The sequence below is a fragment of the Chelonoidis abingdonii genome, chromosome 15 (assembly GCF_003597395.2).
Source record: "Chelonoidis abingdonii isolate Lonesome George chromosome 15, CheloAbing_2.0, whole genome shotgun sequence".
Taxonomy (NCBI): domain Eukaryota; kingdom Metazoa; phylum Chordata; order Testudines; family Testudinidae; genus Chelonoidis; species Chelonoidis abingdonii.
The window spans coordinates 42,550,344-42,572,459 of NC_133783.1; the positions used below are offsets into that span (position 1 = coordinate 42,550,344).

At 43.6% G+C, this 22,116-nt stretch overlaps 1 protein-coding gene across 2 annotated transcripts in view; it reads right to left on the reverse strand.

Moving 5' to 3' along the window:
* PTPRE (protein tyrosine phosphatase receptor type E) overlaps positions 1–22,116 on the reverse strand; it is a 131,077-nt gene that overhangs the window by 102,624 nt on the left and 6,337 nt on the right. Inside the window, exon 1 of one of the 2 annotated variants that reach the window (XM_032801585.2) lies at positions 15,569–15,608. The exons of the other annotated variant lie outside the window; for it this stretch is intronic. The gene's annotated coding sequence lies outside the window, so the exon portion shown is untranslated. Of the gene's footprint in view, positions 1–15,568; positions 15,609–22,116 lie in introns of those variants that run through there. 2 annotated transcript variants of the gene reach the window in all.

A 22,116-nucleotide genomic window follows, 5' to 3' on the forward strand; every position in this document is an offset into this window, starting at 1 on the left:
TGACTAAGCGAAATCATGCATGGACATATGACTGCCCATGTGACCCATCTTGCTACCTGTAATTTTCCACAGTGAGAACAATGGGCTTCCCTTCACTTGAGATAAGTTATAAAAGGTGCTGAAACGATCTCCATTTTGCTTCTTTCCTGCTCAAATCTCTGGACTATGAACTTGTACTAACGGGAGCATTCTAACCAAAGGACTGAGGACCTCCCAATGATTTGGAAGCAACCGAGACTTAACAACAGTGATGAGCTGCCAAATATTAACAACAGGTTCCCTCCTCCTTATTTCACGAGGGCATCGTGCCTCCCCCGGGGGGTCGGGTGTCGTGCCCCATCCAACCCCCCATATTCCTTGACACCCGCCCCGGGAACCCTGACCTTTTCCCCCCCTTCCCTGTCCCCTTGCCGCCCCATCCAACCCCTCCTCTCATTCTTGATGGCCCCCCAGGACCCCTGCCCCATCCAACCACCCCATCTCTCTGTCCCTGACTGCCCCCACCACTCATCCAACCCCTACTCCTTCCTGACTGCCCCCGGGATTCTTACCCCCATTCAATCCCTGTTCCTTGCCCTCTAACCGCCCCCTATCCATCCCCCACAATCCACCGAACCCCCCCTTCCTGCTCCCTGCCCCCTTACCACACTGCCTGGGGCCGGGACCGGGTCTGCTCAGCGCCGCGGGATCTGACTCACTGGGCCGGGCCAGGCAGAGCCACTCGGCCAGCACCAGGACCGGCGCCATACGATCCGACTCCCCGGGCTGGGCCGGAGCCGCTCGGCTGGCACCGGGACTGGCGCCACGGAGCCCAACTCCATGAACCGAGCCGGGCTGGGCCGGAGCCGCTCAGTCGGCACCGGGACTGATGCCACAGGGCCCGACTCACCGGGCCGGGCCAGGTCAGAGCTGCTTGGCCAGCACCAGGACCGGCACCGTGGGGCCCAATTCCCCAGGCTGGGCCGGAGCCCCTCGGCTGGCACCGGGACCGACGCCACGGGGCCCAACTACCTGGGCTGGGCCAAACCCGAACCGCTCGGCTGGGGCCGGAGCCACGGGGCCCAACTCCCCGGGCCAGGCTGGGCCGGAGCCGCTCGGCCGGCACCGGGACCAGCGCTGCGGGATCCGATTCACAGGCCGGAGCCACTTGTCCGGCACTGGGACTGGTGCCACGGGGCCCGACTCCCCGGGCCGGGCCAGAACCGCTCCTGGAACAACTGGTTCTAAAAAGGCTTCTAAATTTAACAACCGGTTCCGACGAACTGGTGCGAACCGGCTGGAGCTCACCACTGCTTAACAAGCCAATAGTTTATTCCATCACTGCTACAAGCGTAATCCAGGAAATCTGGAATTATTGTATGTATTTGATTCCTTTAACCAAATTTTAACTCTCACCTTTCTTTCTTTTTATAAATAACTTTCAGATTTTAGATTCATAGATTCATAGACTCTAGGACTGGAAGGGACCTCCAGAGGTCATCGAGTCCAGTCCCCTGCCCTCATGGCAGGACCAAATACTGTCTAGACCATCCCTGATAGACATTTATCTAACCTACTCTTAAATATCTCCAGAGATGGAGATTCCACAACCTCCCTAGGCAATTTATTCCAGTGTTTAACTACCCTGACAGTTAGGAACTTTTTCCTAATGTCCAACCTAAATCTCCCTTGCTGCAGTTTAAGCCCATTGCTTCTTGTTCTATCCTTAGAGGCTAAGGTGAACAAGTTTTCTCCCTCCTCCTGATGACACCCTTTTAGATACCTGAAAACTGCTATCATGTCCCCTCTCAGTCTTCTCTTTTCCAAACTAAATAAACCCAATTCTTTCAGCCTTCCTTCATAGGTCATGTTCTCAAGACCTTTAATCATTCTTGTTGCTCTTCTCTGGACCCTCTCCAATTTCTCCACATCTTTCTTGAAATGCGGTGCCCAGAACTGGACACAATACTCCAGTTGAGGCCTAACCAGCGCAGAGTAGAGCGGAAGAATGACTTCTCGTGTCTTGTTTACAACACACCTGTTAATGCATCCCAGAATCACGTTTGCTTTTTTTGCAACAGTATCACACTGTTGACTCATATTTAGCTTGTGGTCCACTATGACCCCTAGATCTCTTTCTGCCATACTCCTTCCTAGACAGTCTCTTCCCAGTCTGTATGTGTGAAACTGATTATTCCTTCCTAAGTGGAGCACTTTGCATTTGTCTTTATTGAACTTCATCCGGTTTACCTCAGACCATTTCTCCAATTTGTCCAGATCATTTTGAATTTTGACCCTGTCCTCCAAAGCAGTTGCAATCCCTCCCAGTTTGGTATCATCTGCAAACTTAATAAGCGTACTTTCTATGCCAACATCTAAGTCGTTGATGATACTAAAGGATTGGCAACAGCGTGATTATTGGTTAAGATCTGAGTTAGATATTGACCTGGTTAATGTGGCTGGTCCTTTGGGATCAGAAGAACCCTTTTGTTTGATTAAATTCGTTTTAAATAACCACTCATCTTTAAGTTTTGTATCTGTGTGTTCAACTCAGGACTGGGATGCCCAAGAAAACTGCTTTTCTGACTTCTTGTTAGCCAGTGTGGGTGAAACAGAAGTTTATTTTTGTTGCTGGTTTGGTATATCTTATGGAAGAATAACCACCAGTTTTGGAGGGTGTCTGCCCTATTTCTCGGCAGTTTGTCTTGAATTTGGTATTCTCAGTTGTAACCCACAAAGGCACGGTGATACACTATAACAAATTTCACCTTAAAAGTGCATAGTATAATTATTAACAGAGCAATAAACAGTTTATCTACTTGCAAACTCTGTCACCTGTGCTCTTCCTATATTAGTGATCCCTCAAATTACAAGTGACAATTCAACAGTAATGGGTAATGACACAGAAATTCTATTACTAAATGAAATGACTATAACTCTATCAGACTAGTGATAAAATTAATCTCAAATTATACATTTTTAATAGGTACCTCTCAGACAATTTTCACAAACACTTTTTAAAAAGCCCTGTTTTTAAATGTTGATAACTTATTAAGATATCAATATCCCACTTTGGATGCACAAATTAACAGTGCATAAAACAGACATTTTTGTTCTCAGGTGTGTAAGTGGATGTGTGCCCAAAACACAGGATGTAAGTTCCCAGTTTGAATCCCAAGACTGAAAACTGGGTCCACACTGTATACTGCCGTCTAGTGAAGGCTTCTTGGTCAAACCTATCTTAACAAGATTCATCTCTAAATACACATGTGGAAACTATGCCTTCTGATAAATGGTATGAAGAAGGAGTAAAAAAGTTTGTCTCAAGGTAATGAAAGAAAAGTGACCCAAAACCAGGGCTATCGGTAAGATAATTAAGCAAACAGACTCTGCTGTGCTCTGTACTTAGTTCAAAGGAAGAAGTTAGACAAGATTTCTTTGCTACATAAACTAGATAACAGACACATTTGTGATGATTGTGTGTTTGAATGCCTTTACCTTCTGCATGTTAAAAAGCTATTACAAAAGTATGGTAGAGTGTAACATATCAAAAATAGTGTCCAGCTAAACCTCCTTGGGGAAGGAATAAAATTTTATTGCCTGCATTTTGATCTTTACCATTTGGCAATAAAGCCTGTGAACAACTGTGCTTCATTAATTCTGTTGCTGGTAAAGGAAGTAAGGAGACACAAACAAAATTTCAAAACCTAATAATGTAACACTTCATTGAGGTTTCAACATCCATTGTGAATTTTCTAGTGTCACTAAGTCTACTTCAGGGGAAAAAGGCAGAGGAACCAAGCAACAGAAAGAAGCAAAATCTAAAGTAACGATTAACTCTGCTACCTAACATTTTCAGCATTAAAATGTTCAAAAATCATGAGTCAAGCCTCCAAAATCACAAAACCAGTTTAAAAATAATGAGCTTTAAAAAAAAATTCATTTTCTATTTCTTCTCTTTAATTTCTGTTCTGTGACCCTTTGGGGATTACACTTGAATTATACTTTCCAGCTTTTCTCTGAAGCTATGTGGGCTAGAAACTTTCATTTAGGAAAAAAAAAAGAAGGCAAGATTCTCATGAATCCAGGAATTGGGGCTTTAAGAGAGACAAAAACATTAGGCAGGCACCATGGCTTAACTGGCTAAAGCACCTGTCTAGTACATAGGAGATCCTGGGTTCTGCTCCCAGTGGTGCCTTGTTGTATAGCTCTTGGTCTCCTCTGCTCATATTGGGGAGAGGGATAGCTCAGTGGTTTGAGCATTCGCCCGCTAAACCCAGAGTTGTGAGCCCAATCCCTGAGGGAGCCATTTGGGGAACTGGGGTAAAAATCTGTCTGGCAATTGGTCCTGCCCTTTGAGCAGGGGGTTGGACTAGATGACCTCCAGAGGTCCCTTCCAACACTAATATTCTATGATTACAATATTTGTGATAAAAGTCACCAGAGTTCAGAACACTCCATTTTTAAATGAAAGAAAGAGGCAAAATAATGCTAAAAATGTCAGGCATACAGCCTCTTGCCCTGTCAAACTCAACACGGTTTATAGAGCCAACAACCTGGAGGTGTTAGCAAAGAAATGAGAAAATGTGTGTGTGTACACGCATGCGCACGTGCCACACATTACAAAGCGGGTGAAAAAAACGTGTGCCGCATGGATGTGAGAATTTTGCCAGGTCTTTGCCTTGCCAGTTGAAGGATCCCCAGGGCATTTTATGAAGGGGGGGGCGGCATGCAGGGGAACTCCCCGCCCCAGCTCACCCCTGCCCCGCCTACTCCCCAAGCACACCGTGGCTGCTTCATTTCTCCCGCCTACCAGGATTGCGGCACCTAAGCTGATTGGCGCCTCAAGCCTGGGAGGCCGGAGAAGTGAAGCAGCCACAGTGAGCTCAGGGTGCTCGTGTGTGGAGCAGGGGTGAGCTGGGGTGGGGGGGTGCCTCAGGGCACAGGGTGGAGGATGGGGAGCTGCCCCAAGGGGGGCGCCTCAGGGTGGACGGGGGGGGCTGCTGTGGTGGAGGGGAGCGCAAGGTGGAAGTTTCACCTAGGGCACGAAACATCCTTGCACCGGCCCTGCTGATACCTAATAATCCAGTTAACCTTTCCTTCACTGGAGGTTAGTCAAACGCTGAGCCTCATTTCCTCTTTCTTTGCAAGGGGGCTAATGATATAGGCAGAGTAATGCTTACTCTTCACAAATTAGGTAAATGCTAACCAGTTGGGGACTAATGGTTCCAGATTTGCCAGTGGCTACTTTTTGAGGTTATCATTTTCAGACATCAGTCATGGTACCTGTGTTCAAGGATGGTGTACAGTACAGTAATAGCGCTATTTTTGAAATATGCACGCTATACTAAACACAGTCATCAAAAGATACACTTGTTAGAGGGCTTTCCCTTCACCCTCCCACTGCCAAAAACAATAAGTCCTTGTGGCACATTAGAGACTAACAAATTTATAATTTGTTAGTCTCCAAGCTGCCACAAGGACTCCTCATTGTTTTTGCTGATACAGACTAACACAGCTACCACTCTGAAACCTCCCACCTCCCTGATTCTTGTCACGCAGAGAGCAAACAGCAAAAGACCAGAAGTCTGAAGTGCAAACAATGCGATGTTTATTGGGGTTAGTTTCCAAGCAAGCATGTTCTGAAGCCCGTCACACCAGCCGAGCTTATATCTATACGCCGACAGTGTCTGTTCCCCAGTGTCCTCCTTCCCAGCTCTGATGCCGCAGAGCATTTACCCCCCGGAACCCTTCCCAGCTCAGACTCCATGGAGCATTTACTCCACTTCCCTTCCCAGCTCTGACGCCACAGAGCCTTGCCTGTGTCCCTGTTCCCCATTCCCTATTCCCATTCCCCCCCTTAGCAAGCATGATTCCAATTTCCTTCTTCCCACTTCCTGTTTGAATCCATTTTATATAGTTATATTCTCAGCTATACCTTAACTAACCATTTTACTGAAATTTAACTAACCAATCCTAACATATTGTAACATAATTCTCTAACAAATTATATCCTACTACCCTAATTAATTTACACCTAGCAAAATTAATTATACAGCAGACAGAAACAATTAGAGAACCACACAGATTAACAATAGAAAAGTGGGGGCCATAAAGATAAAACAACACAGAAATGAGGGTTTCACAACCACAACCATAGGTAAGTGATTTCTTGCCAGACAGGATGCTATCACTTAAGATCTGTTTCTTTATCTGATGGTGATTGACATTATCAGGACAGGATTGTCTTCCTAATAGCCCAATACCACCTTATTTTAATGTGACTGGTTTGGAATGTGAGGATATGACCGTACACTTCCCAGCTAATGGCTGCCCCTGCTGCTTTGCTTAGCCTTAGAACTATCAGACTATCCCAGTGAGACTATCCTAGTGAGAGAAGGCGCTGTGGTAAGCATCTGTCTCAAATCTGGACCTTAGCGTCCAAAATCTGGGTGCTTACTATGATTCCCCCAAGCTTGTACCAGCTTGGATCTTATCTCGCTGCCACCAGATAGGATTTTGGCTCCTATTCAGCCAGGTTTCCCCAAATATTTCTTGGGGGACCCCCTCTTGGCCTCCCCAACTTCCTCTGGACAGACCCCACGACTCAGAAGTCTGATCGTACTGGCAAGGAATTATCTCCCCTCCCTTCCCCTCTGAGTAACCTGAGGGATTGATGTAATCTCTTTACATCACAATACCAAGAAACCTGTCTCTTTATTCTCCAAAAAGACAGCCTCCAACACGGGAAACAGAGCTAATCCTACCTCTATTCCCTGTAACTTGTTCCCGCCTGGACAATAGGAAAGTCAACACAGAATGTAATGCTTCCCCACCCCGTCTTCCTTTGAGGAGACGGATACCTGGTACAGAAATTTCTATCCCCTTGCCTCACTAGGAAAAGGAAACTTCCACAAGTTTTAAGAAGAAAACTTTATATAAAAAGAAAGAACTTACATATACTAAACACTGCATTAAGAAATTCAATACAGGGATAAGGCTTAGAAAAAATAGGAATAAACAGTCTGATTCAAAAAATAGCCAATTTAAACCCAGTCAGCAATTATACCATGTAACTACAAACCAAAGCACATAACAGCCTATTGTTTGGTTTCCTTTGTACTCACACTGATAGTAGAATATTAGAAAGAAGATTGGGTTAGCAGAAAAGCTGTTTCAATCCATAGCCGGGAGAAACAAAAGACCCTGAGTTCCTTTCCCTCCCAGACTTTAAAAAAAATCCAGTTCTCTGATTGGTCCTCTGGTCAGGTGCTTGATTCCCCCCTGTCCACCCCTTACAGGTAAAAGAAAATTAACCCTTACCTATCTACTTATGACAGGCGCATACACTGACGGATTTGTGATTTAGGGTATGGCTACATTTAGCGCTTTGAAGTGTGAATGTGGTCGGAGTGCCAGTGCTGGGAGAGAGCTCTCCCAGCGCTGCATGTAAACCACATCCTCTACGGGTGTAGCGTGCAGCTCTGGGAGACGCGCTGCCGCACTGATTACACTAAGGCTTTACAGCGCTGCATCTTGCAGCGCTCAGGGGGGTGTTTTTTCACACCCCTGAGCACGAAAGTTGCAGCGCTGTAAAGTAAGTGTAGCTGTACCCTTCGATTCTTTCTTTTACATCTCTATAAATAGTTAAGTGATAGAAGTACACCTAAATTCTAGCACACTCATCATGAACAAAAACATTTCTGAACCACTATTTTGAACAACTCTGGCATGGGGACTGTCCATACCAACTTTGTCTACACTAGGGACAAGCTTCAAAACTTTTCCACCTTTGCTAACATTGGTTCAGCTCCATTCCAGTTAGTAAAGTTGGGAGCCCTAGTGTAGATGGACCACCAGTTGTCACTGTCAGATTAAATGTCAACTAAAGCTACTCTGAAGAGAGTTAAATGATACAATGCTTAAAATGGTATTGGCAGCTGGCTCCCATCTACACTGCACCAGTGGAGCAGGACCAGCATTAGCAACAGGGGGATATTTTTGAAAAAGTTTTCCTGGTACAGACAGAACTAGCTTTGAGTACTCTGCTAAAAAAGTTGTTTCTGATTGTTATTATTATTATTATTGACAGTGGTTACACTTTGAGAGGTGTGGGTAGCTTATGCTGGGGTCTCAAATTCAATTTACCTTAGGGCCAGTGCCAGTCCTCAAATCCTCCCAGCGGGCCAACAATGTCACTGAAGATGGTGTTCAGAAAAGAAAACATTTATATTGTATTTTTCATTTTGAATTTCTTAGAAATAATAAAACGGTCATACAACTTTATACAATTCTTCACCTGCCAGAGTGTTTTTAGTGTTTGCCAGACACCTGGCAACGCATCAGTTCTGTCAGTTGTCGATGTTTGGCCTCAGTGACTGAGCAGTTGAAACCTTCAGGATTGTAGCAAGGTGTGCATCAGATAGTTATGTTCGGTAATTTGACTTGTTTATATTCATTGTGGAAAAAAGTGATGCTGCCTCCATGGCTCACTCTGCCCAGCAACTAATGATGCTGCCTCCATGCCTGACTCTGCCCTGCAACTAATGATGCTGCCTCCATAGCTGACTCTGCCTGGCAACTAATGATGATATATCTGGCCCTCTCCCCCAGCCAACAGGAGCTGCGGGGAGGCGGCGCCTGCAGTAGACATTGCCAGCAGCATGTCTGCCTGCATCTCTCCTCCGTGGGCTGCAATGAAGAGACTCTTGAACTGCACATGACCCACAGGCCGTCATTTTGAGACCCCTGGCTTATGCCCTCTATATCTTAGTCTCCTAATTTCTAGACTGTCTTCTAATTTGGCAGTGAATAATCCAAAATATGCAGCTCCACTTCTTAGAAATAGTAAAAAGCACTAGATCTTGATCAGATCTTTGGGGGCAAAAGTTAAAGTTCCTAGGTCAAACAATTCCATTCAGATCTGCTTCATCAAAAAGGAAAGACGAATTTTCCACACACGTTACACCTCATTTTTCTACTGTGTATGTCTCAGAAATAGCTTGTCAAATTCGCCTCAGATATGATCAAAACCTTTTCATCTGGACACAGAACATACATGGTAAAATTGAAAGTAGAAAGAACTTTTTTTAAAAGTATATTAAGAGTGAGGGTTGGTATGGGTTGATAAGACTGCAATTAAAGACTTGTTAGAGCCTTAACTATGGACAAACTGCACATTTTCAAAGTGGTTCTGAACTTTTTTCATTTGCACACCCCTTAAATAATTTTGAATGAAGGCGCAGACCCGTTTAGAAATCTTTGACATAGTCTGTTCCATTGTAACAACAGCCTTTCACAGACTCCTGAGACATAAGGGGTCCACAGACCACAGGCTGAGAAACACTGCTATACAGCACACACATACCTCACCTGCATTTCTGTAATCCAACAAAAACAGCATTGTTCCTGGGTTTCTTTGATTGTACCCTGCTACTTTTAAAGATGATTTGGGCAAACAACAGAAAGAGTTGGAAAAAAATTAGATTGAGTCAAACAAAATTTTGAAAAATCAGAATGTTTTGTTTTGATTTTGGCCATTTTAAAATGTTTTTAAATTTAAAGAAATTTTGAAACAAAAAGCCATTTCAAACAAAAAAAAATCAAAATGTTTCGTTTAAAAAAAAATTTCCTAAGCAAACAATTTGACAAAATCAACACGAATTCACGAAACATTATAGTTTTCCCAAATTTACATTTTTCACTGAAAAAAGTTTTGTTTAAAAAAGTTTACACAGTTTTATTTTTAAGGCCACTGCAGCTTTCATTTTGGAGCAATGAAATAGGGATTTAAAAAACCTACATTAGGGATTAAAAAAACCCATGCATTAACAAGTTCACATCTCCAGCATGATATCCTGACTCAGTACATTTTGCTGTGTAGATGGGCCTAACAATTCAAAAGCTATTTTCTTTTCCATGCCCATTTAAACCTGGGACTCTCTGCTAGGACTCCCAGTATGGGTGCTATTTGCAGCTGTATCTAATCTGAAGTATGCCTCTGAACTGAAGGAGTGAGATAAACAATTAGTGTTATGTGAGTCCTTGTCTACACTGTGGAGGGAGATCGATCTAAGTTACACAACTTCAGCTACGTGAATAACATAGCTGAAGTTGACACACTTAGATCTACTTACCGTGGGGTCCACACTACGGTATGTTGACACGAGACACTCTCCCATCAACTCCCCTTCCATTCTCGTTCAGGTGGAGTACAGGTATTGACGAGTGAGAGATTGGCAATTGATTTAGCGGGTCTTCACTAGACCCGCTAAATCAACCGCCGATGCATCAATCACAGCGCGTCAATCCCCCGATAAGTGTAAGCAAGCCCTAAATCAACCCAAACAAGCATAAAATGATGGCTACTGTAGGTACTGCTGACCTTAAGGCTTAGGCAGAATCAAACCAGTCAACAGAAGTGAAAGACTTCATATTCTATTACCAGTCTCATGAGCTAATCAGACACTTTTAAATAACTATTCTTGGAAAGGTTAACAGATAGACTTTTTTCATGTAAGTTTCAACAAGAGAACATTATTTCCTCTTCAAGCTTCTACTAGTGCCTTTGGCACACATTTTAAGGGCTTCAGCTTTTGGATTGTATAAAGAGATGAAAATCCGTTTGAAGGCAGTGAGGGGAAAAAGAGCTTCATCATAAGCTTTTTGGCAGAAAAGATATTTAAATTGCCTTAGCACAGCACTACTGACATCAAGGAGCTTCAGAATTTCATTTTTATCACACAACCTATATATTTGGAAATTCTAATTTACAGCCTGATTCCTCGGGGAATTTTTAAAGGTTGCGTGACAGGCACCTAGAGCAGAGGAAATTATATACAGACAATGAATTAAAACTTTAAGATGAAAGAAAAAGGTATAAATTATCACCTTCAACACTTACTGAAGCAAGAGCAAGTCACAGTAGTCTGTAATAGCAATCAGTTACAACTTCTATCCCCATTGTTAGTAATGGAAAATGAGCATCAGTGGGATTGCATAACCATGGACAAAGAAAGACTATAGCTAGCTCAGTATAAGTGTTCCTCTGAAACTGAGGAAGTTGTTAGTAACTGCACCTGTATTCCCCCTCTGCAGTACACTAAGGACACTCAAGGTCCCTGGCTCCCAGGTGTCATGTCTTTTGGGTAGAGATCCATGTCTCTCTCCTGCCAGAACAGGAGTTTTCAGGCTGCACAGCTCCCTGATTTACCCTGTGATATTCCCAGCAAGCCAGACTGCCTAAATGGACCAGCATCTGCACTTGGATTCCTCTCTAGAGGCTATGAATACAGTAATTGCCCGCAGTTGCAAGTTACCTCACAGCTCCTTCCAACCAAGCACATTTATTTTAAAGATGAAAACATTACAGAGAAAATGTATTAAAAACGAGAAAAGAACCTACACACATGCTAAAAAGCTTACCAGGGGTTCTCTCAACTACAACCTCAGGCTCTGGTAGGTGTCAGTCCTTCCAACCCTTCCACAAGGATCCTCTCTCTCATCCCCACCCTCCACCCCCTCGACAAAAAGTCCTGACCATTTGTTGGTTCAGAAAAAAGGCCCAAGTCAGTTTAAACTCAGACTACTTGTCCAGAAGTCCTTCCTTAGTCTACTGGTCTCTGGATAATCCAGTTTGAACTAGTATATGTGAGATTCCCCAGGAGGTTCTCTGTGGGCGTGGGGTGGAGGAGTTACAGCCTGGCTGAGTTGCCTTAAATGACCACACACAGTTTTTAGTTCCTGAAGGAGCTTTGGTAGCCTTCCCCCATCAAGCAGAACACAATCATACACAAAACCATTCATTTAAAACAACGGAGACTGCAATGGGTTGCAATATCTGTCACATTTTACCCCTCAAGAAGCTATATACAATCCTGGCCCACAATAATACATAAACTTAATACAATAAGGTCTTCCAAGGAAATTGCAGGACATTGCCATATCGGCTAGCTGAGTATAAATGTCACCAATAACTGGTTAGTTTACTCCTTAGGGAAACAATATGCAATCTGTGATCCCACATGCACCTCTTGTGGAATTTCACACAATTGATCAGGGTTCATCTCACTCTACCTGATGTCAAGCCCAGCAAGCAGAGCATCAATAAGAGAAGCATAGCCCTGACTGCCCTAATACAGCAGACAGCAGAGTGTTAGTATCCACATTGAGCAAATGGACCAGTTCATCAGGATCCTTTCTTCACAGCAGTAAGTACGGCAGACAGTCTCTACTGAACAGTGTTACACGGAGAAACAAAAACTTGTTAGTATTTTTGCACAACATTTCCCATTTTTATGCTGACTTTATTATTATTTTGATGTCTATGAAAGTAAAATGCCACTTTTGATTTAAAAATAAGTATCAGCAGTGCAATACATTTTTGACCAGGACAGGAAAAATAATCTTTTTAAAAAGTGTGTGGATTTGTTGGAGGAGTTGAAGGACAGCTATAGGTGAAGTTTACTTCAGTGTTTGCCTTATTGAATGACGGCAATCCTACTGCCACATATGTACCACACTGACCGTATGTCTGAGGCCACGGGCCCAGGAAGAGAGAGAATCTAGCCAATCACCTACTTAATCATCTTCCTAGTTTATCAAGTGACCTTTGAAAACTGCACGTGAACAGTGTCACACCAATGTGACTTTAGAAAAAGATACTTTTATTCCTGAATAGGAGTGTCCACATGGGGGATTATACCAAAATAACTATTCTGGAAAGCTTGTTTCTCTCACCAGCAGAAGCTGGTTCAATAAAAGATATTACATCACCTCCCTTTAGGGGTGAAAGTAACTTAAAGGACTTACCGGTATGCTGGAGTCCTGAGTGGGGATGTGGCCTCAATTGGAAGAGGCAGGACATTTCAAGATTTAAAGGCCCTGGGGCTCCAGCTGTGAGCTTCTAGCTGCAGAGGTGGCTGGGAGTCCTGGGGCTCAGAAGCAAATTAAAGGGCCTAGGGCTCCAGCTGCTGCGGAGCTCTGGGCCCTTTAAATCACCACCAGAGCCCTCCCGCCCCGGGGTAGCGGCAGCTGGGCTCCATCGGTGATTTAAAAGGCCCACAGCTCCCTGCAGTGGCAGGAGCACTGGACCCTTTAAATCGCTGCTGGATTCCCCAGGCTCCTGCACCTGGGCTCATGCAGGGATTTAAAGGGCCAGAGGCTCCTGCTGCTGCAGGGAGCCCCGGCCTCTTTAAAGCCCCGCCGGAACTCAAGCAGCCGGGCTTGGGTGGCACTTTAAAAGGCCTGGGGCTCTGTGCAGGGGCCGGAGCTCCAGGCCCTTTAAATCACTGCCCAAGCCTGGCTGCCGGAGCTCCGGCAGTGAGTTAAAGGGCCTGAGGCTCCCTGCAGCAGCTGGAGCCCTGGGCCTATCAAGTCACCGCAGGAGAAGAAGGTCCAGTCTGGCACGGCGTACCGGCTCTTGCCAGTACGCCGTACGAGACAGTACCAACTTGCTTTCACGTCTGCCTCCCTTGTCTCTCTATTCTGGTAAACTTCCAAGTATAGATAAATACTAAATTACCTTCCTTTAGGGTTTTAACTGGATAAATTTAAAAATTTCACATTTTAAGGTAAATTGCTTTTCTTAAGCAATTAGCTTTATAATTAATGGATCATCTTTCATTTTTGTTGTCTCCGTTGTTACAATGTCCATTTATTAAGAAAAATGCATCCCCTACAGACACAGCCCACTATTAATATGCTGGATTTACCATCTGACAAAATCTGCGAAAAGCTGATTCTGGCTATGCAATTTTCACTAGTGTATATGCTATTATTGCTTGAAGAGCAAAAATATAAAACATTAAATCAAACCCCTGTTTCTTTCTTTGCTATTTAATAATTATTGGGTAAAGTCTGAATGAGTCAGTACTGAAAATATTTATAGGAGATCACTAAAGAAAACTATGTCTATGAAAGTACGAAAGAGCATGTTTCACACAGTATCTTACCTGAACTCTTTTGTGTAACAAGGGCTAGGCCTTATTTTATGTCTACAATGACCTTCACTAAATCCAACTTTTATAAAGACGTATGATAGGATATTTGAAATGTACAGCACCTTATAGTGTTTGACAATGTAATCGCATGCCACTCTACCATTCTGGACCCCAATCTGCAATCATTTTCACACAGGTAGACCCTTGGTGCCAGGTGGAACCCACTGACTTTAAATGAGTCTCCATGCAGGTGCAGGGGTCTGCGCATGAGGATCTAACTTCAAATTAGGGCCTAAACAAAACTAATATTCATACTGCATCAGTGTACTGAAGTCTTCAAAGCTGTGACATCTCCCAAATTCTGAACTTTTATGCCCTAATTTCTCTAACCAATCAAGCTTCAGGAACTTCTGACTCCATTGATTTATTGGTAAACTACAGAAAGCATCTTAGAACTAATTTGCTGAAGCAGATCATTTCCTAAAGACTATAAACATGCTTGACCTGTGCACCCTGAGTGATGTAAAAAGCTATAGAAATAGTGAATTCTAGATTTAACAAAACCGTGAACCAGAAAAGCATGGTTTTCCCCATTTTATAAGTGAGTAGATTCAGTAATAACGAGATTGTGACTTGTCCAAAGTCACAAGGAAGTCTATGGCTCAGTCAGTAATATAACTCAGTGGCTCTCAATCTTTCCAGACTACTGTACCCCACTTCAGGAGTCTGATCTGTCTTGCATACCCCCAAGTTTCACCTACTTGCTTACAAATCAGACATAAAAATAAAAAAAGTCACAGTACAGTATTACTGAAAAATTGCTTACTTTCTCATTTTTACTATATAACTATAAAATAAATCAAATGGAATATAAATATTGTACTTACATTTCAGTGTATAGTAGAGAGAGCAGTATAAACAAGTCGAATTAAATTTTAGTTTGTGCTAATTTCACCATTGCATTTTATGTAGCCTATTGTAAAACTAAGCAAATATTTAGATGAGTTGATGTACCCCTTGGAAGACATCTGTATACCCCCAAGGGTACTTGTACCCCTGGTTGAGAACCGGTGATACATCTAATGGTTTATCACAGTTTTATGCCTTCACAACAGACCATGTTGCAATGCTGCAGTCCTGTCATACTCAATGTCGTGAAAATATATTGAGTCAAAATGTGCACAACTGGATCCATCCTACTTAACTCATAAGAGTTATGTCTAGACACACTTATCCAAGAACAGAGTTTGACCCATTTTATTCTGAGTTGCGATTAGTATATTTGGAAATTCATTATGGTGATGATGGAACAAAAAATGTGTATAAGTCTTTCATATCTAGTCATATACTGGGTTATTTTAATGAGGCTTTAAGTACACATTATCCTATACTCTTTAATCTAATTTTAGGTAAAGACGCTAACCCTGAGGAGCCTTAGGAGAGTCATCAGTAACCCACACAGTGAGCCAGCTAGGCTTGTCAGACTCAGACAGTCAAAGTAAAGTCTTCAGACAGCTAACTAGTCTATCGAATTTCAGAGACAGTCAGGAATGGTCCCCAAGGACTGGCCATCTAAGGCTAAGAGCTGGTGGAGAGTGTTCAGCGTGCATATAAGCTTGTGGGAATTGAGGGGGCATCCCAAAACTTACTGGAGATTCTCTGCTTCTGCAGACTTCAGGAAACGGAGAATGGCTCCCTCATCTCCTCTTCCCTAAGCCCCCTTCACATCTACAACATGGAGGGAGAAGGGGGAAAGGGAGAGACAAAGAAATTGTATTGGAGAAAAGTCATCTTCTATTACATAAAGACAAAAGAAAAGAGGAACTAATGTTAGATAACAGTAAATATTCTCCAACGTGCCTTTTTAAAAATGCTGTCTCCTGAAAACTTTTGTTTACCAGGCTTGATAAACACAACAGTTTCAAATTAATTTAGTTTTACAGTGGCTGTATTCCCATTTAACTATCACTTCTTTTCTCAGCTTTCCAGTAAAGCTAACGCAGTTGTAGAGGCTAGTACAAATACAAGTGTCTTCAGAACTGTATTTATCAAATATACCTCTCCTCCTTACACTAGCCAGTTTGCAACACTGACCGCACCGCCCCTAAAGTGGGGTGGATATGTTGTCCAGGCTTGCCGGAGGAAGGCAGCAATGCTTTAAGATGGGAAGGGGGAACAAGGTCAGAAACTGCTGCAAGAAGTTGGTGTTCATCAGCCTTGCAGCACTGACTCATCCCCTGTGAATATAAGGGCAGAAAGCTTTAAAAGTGCAAGCTCTGGCATTGGACACCTCTTTCTCCACACAGCAGGCAAGGCAGCACCCAGTCTCCATCCCCCTGAGGTGTGATTATCAGGTCGGGTTTGAACCTGCTGTGGGCATTGCGCTAGTCACTCCTTTTTAGGGAAGGTAATTTTACCTCACTGTTGCAGACACCGGAGGTGCCCAAGGCAAACAACAGTGATTCATGCCCGGAGTGCTTTAGTGCCAATAAACACACCAAGCTGGAGAAACAAAACACAAGTTTATTTGGGATCCCAAAGCGGAGCTGGGAGACTTAGTACGCCTCAGATCCAGCCCAGCTAAAACAAACAGTCTGTTCCTTTATATCCATGAGAACTTTTCTCGCTGACTAGCAAGCCTCCGTTTCCCCTCCCTCTTCTGTCCAGCTGCAGCATTCTTTTCTCACACACTTCTTTTTCTGTCTTCCCCCTCCCTCTCCCCCTTGTAGAGTTACATTGAACAGTTAATTATAGCTGGCGTGAATTACAACCTTGTCTTTGTAAACCATTATCTCCTCTCCCTTGACCAAAAGTATGCAGGCTTCATTATTTTTGCTCCATACCAATTTGAGCAGCCTTACAACTGATAAGGGCTGGTGCACCTGGACTTTCCCCTCTGCCAGCCTCTGAGGTCGATTAGAGTTTAAACATGGAAGGACTCTTGTTCACTGGAGGCCTGAAACAGGGAGACCTTATATTCTTATTGCCTTTCACTTTTCTAAGTTACTTAGGTTTATGCTTGGTGACACCAACATCACCACCATACTGGCTTTGGTGGAGTGGGGGGTTTTCATCTTCCCCACGGCGGGTGTCAGGGAAGAAGTTTATGGTAAGCACAAAAGGTGTGGTAGGCTATATGTTGCAACTTATTTGGTAAGTGTGGGGGCAGATGTCCAGTGCACAGGGAAGGCATCCAGTGACCAGATAAATGGCCTGGTAAAGACTTAAAAAGGAGGTGCTGGTTAAAGGAACAGAACAGGGGTGAGCTGGTTCAGGGCTCCTACGATTGGTATGACGAGGAGCCAACCCCGCTTTCTTATAGCCCACCTTAACCCTTCTACAAGGGGGGTGGATGGTAAGGTCCCAGCAATAGATGTGCTGGAGGGACCTGGATGGAAAAAGAGGGGAAGCTGGTGGAAGCCCCCCAGGTAATTATGGAATAAACATGGAGTTGCCTGCACTGTACACTTTTATCTGACAGGTAGTCCCAGACATCTAATAACAAAGTTGCAGCCTAATTAAATCCATATCAAGTGTCTCCTGTCCTTCTTTTGGTATAGCCAGACAATGGCTATAAAACAGCTAAACAAAGACATGTTTCTGTTCATAATGGAGCAAGGAGGTCATGAAAGAGCCCTTTTGTCACCGATTCTATGTCCTATATATGAATAGAGAAACGCACATAATAATGGTTCATTTTTCCTGCAGCTGAACTATACTGAACAAAATCTGATGTTCCTGAAGAATGAGAATTGATTTATTTCTAGCCAACAGAAGCAGTTATTTTTACTGTCTTTTTTATTTAAATGAGTTCTTAAACTTCCACTCCCCTTCCAGCCCTCCCCCGCAGCCCACTATTATTCAGATGGCTACACCCAAAGAATTAATCTTGTGAGATGGCAATAAAGATTTTGAATATGATCTGGGTTATGCACAAATCTTAAAATGGCCTGAGTCAAATGTCTTTGGAGATCTACCCAAACTAAAGACTGCCCTCGAAGAAGGGTTACCAGGTGTCCAGTTTTTGACCAGAACACCCAGTTCAAAAGGGACCTCGGCAGCTCCGGTCAGCACCACTGACTGGGCGGTTAAAAGTTGGTGGCACAGCTGGACTGGCAGGCTCCTTGCCCAGCTCCGCACAGCTCCCAGGAAGCGGCAGACATGTCCCTCCAGCTCAGGACACTATAGCCAATGGGAGCTTCAGGGGGCAGCACCTGCAGCCAGGGGCGGCGCACGGAGCCCCCATGGCCACCACTCCACCTCGGAACTAGACATGCCAGCCACTTCCCGGGAGCCGCCTGATGTAAGCACCACCTGGAGCCCACACCCCAAACCCCATCCCGTGTCCCAACCCCCATCGCAACCCTGAGTCCCCCCCTAGCCCAGAGCCCGCTTCTATACCCTAATCCCTTCATCTCTGGCCCCACCCTAGAGCCCACACCCACAGCCAGAGCTCTCACACCCCCCACCCCTGAGTGCCCTCCCACACCCAAACTCCTTCCTAGAGCCCACACCCATCATCCCCTCCTACACCCCAATTCCCTGCCCAGCCCTGAGCCCCCTCCGCACCCAAACTCCCTCCCAGAGCCGTGTCTTCGCTCCTCCCCCTCCCTTCCCGAAAGTCCTAAGCGAGGATGTGGAGTGGGGTTGGGAACAGGTGGGCCTGGAGTGGAGCGGGGACAGAAAGAGGTGGGCCTGGAGCATCCCGACAAAGTCAGTGACTGTTCTTCTCCGGAGAAGCTGACGCTGCTGCTGCTGCTGCAAAGGTGCTTCCTAGCATCCTTGCCTGCAGCGAACTGTGCCTGTATGGGGTAAGCCAGGGGCACCTCCCAACCACAGTCAGGGCCGGTGCAACCATTTAGGGAACTAGGCGGTTGCCTAGGGCGCCAAGATTTGGGGGCGCCAAAAAGTGGCACCCCCAAAAAAATTTTTAAATGGTTGCAGCCACTGCTGCTGGAGGGGCTGAGCTGCCGGCAGCAGCAGCTGCCCGCCGCCGGCAGCCCAAGGTNCTGCTGCTGGAGGGGCTGAGCTGCCAGAGGCAGCAGCTGTCTGCAGCTGGCAACCCAAGGTGTCCCCCGGGTCAGGGCGCCGCCTCTGCAGCCCCGCAACCCAAGGTGTCCCCCGGGTCAGGGAGCCGCCGCCGCAGCCCGGCAGCCCAGGGCACCTCCCCCTCCCCCGGAGGTCAGGGAGCCACGAGACCCGCGTGCGGGGCGGCTAAATGTCCCGGCGCCTAGGGCGCCAGAAACTCTAGTGCCGGTCCTGACCACAGTACAGTACTGTACAGCATATAATGCCTTTTGTCTGACCCAAAAAATTTCCTTGGAACCTAACCTCCAGCATTTACATTAAATCTTATGGGAAATTTGGATTCGTTTAACATCGTTTCACTCAAAGTTGCATTTCTCAGGAACATAAATACAACATTAACTGAGGAGTTACTGTAATTGTGATGTGTTTTTAATTTCTCTTTAATTTCATTTTTCTTTTCATTTGTGACTGTTCAATCTTGAATAATGTTCACGTTTCAACACCAGTCTAACACTGATTAAAAAGGTGGTAATAACAACTCTTTCAGTACATCACTTCATTGTGTTCTGCATTTTTATCAGCTAAAATAATTCAGTTAAGTAATTTGTTTTTGTAATTAAGCATAAGTATCTAAGACTAACCCTATTTGAGAGTGTAAGTATTACTTGTTTTTGTTTTAATAAATTAAAGCTTTAAAATATCTGACCATTTTGACATTGTTTGCACATTTTTTGACTAGTTAATTGACAGATTATTTTTGGACCAGTGAAATGCTGAACCTGACTCATGCTAACAGTCCATTAACTTCAGTGGAACTACTCACAAGAGTAGTGATTTGTAGGATTTGGCCAGCCACCAAAAGAGATATTAATATTAACAATAAAATTCCTTTAGTGCTTTATTTTAAAATAATTTTTGATGCAGAGGTATTTAAATGCAAAAAAACAGTCAAAATACATAGCGATATGCTGCTTCTTATTAATTCTTCTGTATCCAGGTATATTAGCATTAGGAGTAATCAGAGACAGAAAATCAAATCCTATCAAAATATAAAAAGGTATCACTGCGTTATGGTCCTCAAATAAATGTTAATACTATATATGTACTGTTCAGTGTTCTTTTTCAGTACTAGAACATTCACTTAACAGCGTACAGGTATTAGCATTCACCCATCAGCACTGTCTCGGGGTAGACAAGCCGCAGCCTGTGGACCAAATGTGGCTAACAGCATTCTATTATACTTCCATAGACTGACCTCAGACGTAATAGGGATGTGTGGACCACATATGGCATAGGTCTCAAAACACCTTACACTTGGACCTATAACAGATGATGTCCACTCCATTTTATGTCAAGTATCTGTAGCTGTTTCTTGGCAAATTCACATTGTGGTCCCCATTTCTGCAAAATGTGGACGTGTGTTTGCTTTACAGTTGAGAAATAGCATAGAAATACTATATAACTCTAGCTACTAGAAGAAAATCCAAAATACTGACACTTAGGCTTGGCAGAATTTGATTTTTTTAAAATACATAATTTTGACAGATATCAATGTTTATTTTGAAGCATTTTTTCAATTTTATCAATTAATTTTTTCACAATTGCAGGAAATTATGGGAGTCAGACAATTATTTAATGACAGTAGATATTGAGATTCAAAAATTAAAGCTTTATAAATGGTTAAAACACAAAACATCACAAAATATACAAAATAAATAGCTGCAAATCATACCTGTTTTTACTATTCACCCCCTACTCCATTTATCACAAGCCTAATTCATAAGTCAAAATCACCAGATTTTGAGTCAAGCTGTCAAGCAGCATTTTCCTTACTTTGCCTCTGTAAATTTTGATTGTTATTGATGGAAATATATTTTCCTCAGTTGGTGTTTATATGGTGAAATCAATGTTTGCCAGCATTTACCGATTATACTTGACATATTGAAATATTTTCTTGAATCTCACGCTACGTGTCTTCACTACCCACCGTATTGGCGGGTAGCAATCGATTTCTCGGGGATCAATATATCGCGTCTCATGTAGACGTGATATATCGATCCCCGAACGAGCTCCTGTCGACTCAGGAATTCCACCAACGCGAACGGCAGTAGCGGAGTCGACAGGGGGAGCCACGGACGTCGATCCCGCGCCATGAGGACGGTAGGTAACTCGATCTAAGATACTTCGACTTCAGCTACGCTATTCACGAAGCTGAAGTTGCGTATCTCAGATCGATTTCCCCCCTTAGTGTAGACCAGCCCTCATATTCATATTGAAAGGCAGATGTACTAACTCAGACCATAAAGACATCTATTTAAGTTAATTAGCTATTTACTGAATCATGCATCTACAAACAAAAAAACATCTGTAACAAAGGCACTTTGAATTGGACAGAAATACCACCCAGTGAATTATATATATAAGGAACAATTACACAACAAACTGAAATTGAAATTGATATACCAGATGTTGAACTTGTTACATGGAATTGTCTGAAGGGCACCTGTTATGTGACTGGTGTTTTTATTACAATAAAACAGCATTAATTACACAAGGAGTGAAGAGTAACATCTGTTTCTGAATGTAGTCACCTATTGGGCATGCAGTAAGCATCTGATTCTCTCATTTATCTTTCTAAAAGACAAAGCTTTGTTAGGGACACAAAAAAGCTCTGGAGCATCCTTGTCACTAAAAAAATAAAACAGAAGTAAATATTATCAATATGTATACCCTGGCATGTTGTACCTTTTGTCATAGATTTTGATATTGCCCCATTTTCCTAGACTTTTTTCACTGAGATGCTGTGGAATAATTCACTGAGTCAGGTGATGCATTTGCTTTTTGTAACTATACTTTTGATCCAAGAGGCAGCAACTTTAATAAATAAGAAGTTTTGATAGCAGAAATTCAAATTTTTTTAGTCAGTGCATTGATCCCTGAAAGTGGATCTTTTTCCACGACACAGATCCCCCCTGACTTCAGCGGGAGTCAACCTGCATGGATCCAATTAGGCCACTGTTTCCAGGGGACCAACAATTCATTAGCTTTTCATATGAACAACATCACATCCTCAACGTATTATTTATCTGCACTGATCCCAAAATCAAATCTGCACTATATTAATTTATGCTAAACTATATGATATTAAACCAATAGATATGCCTCAGTC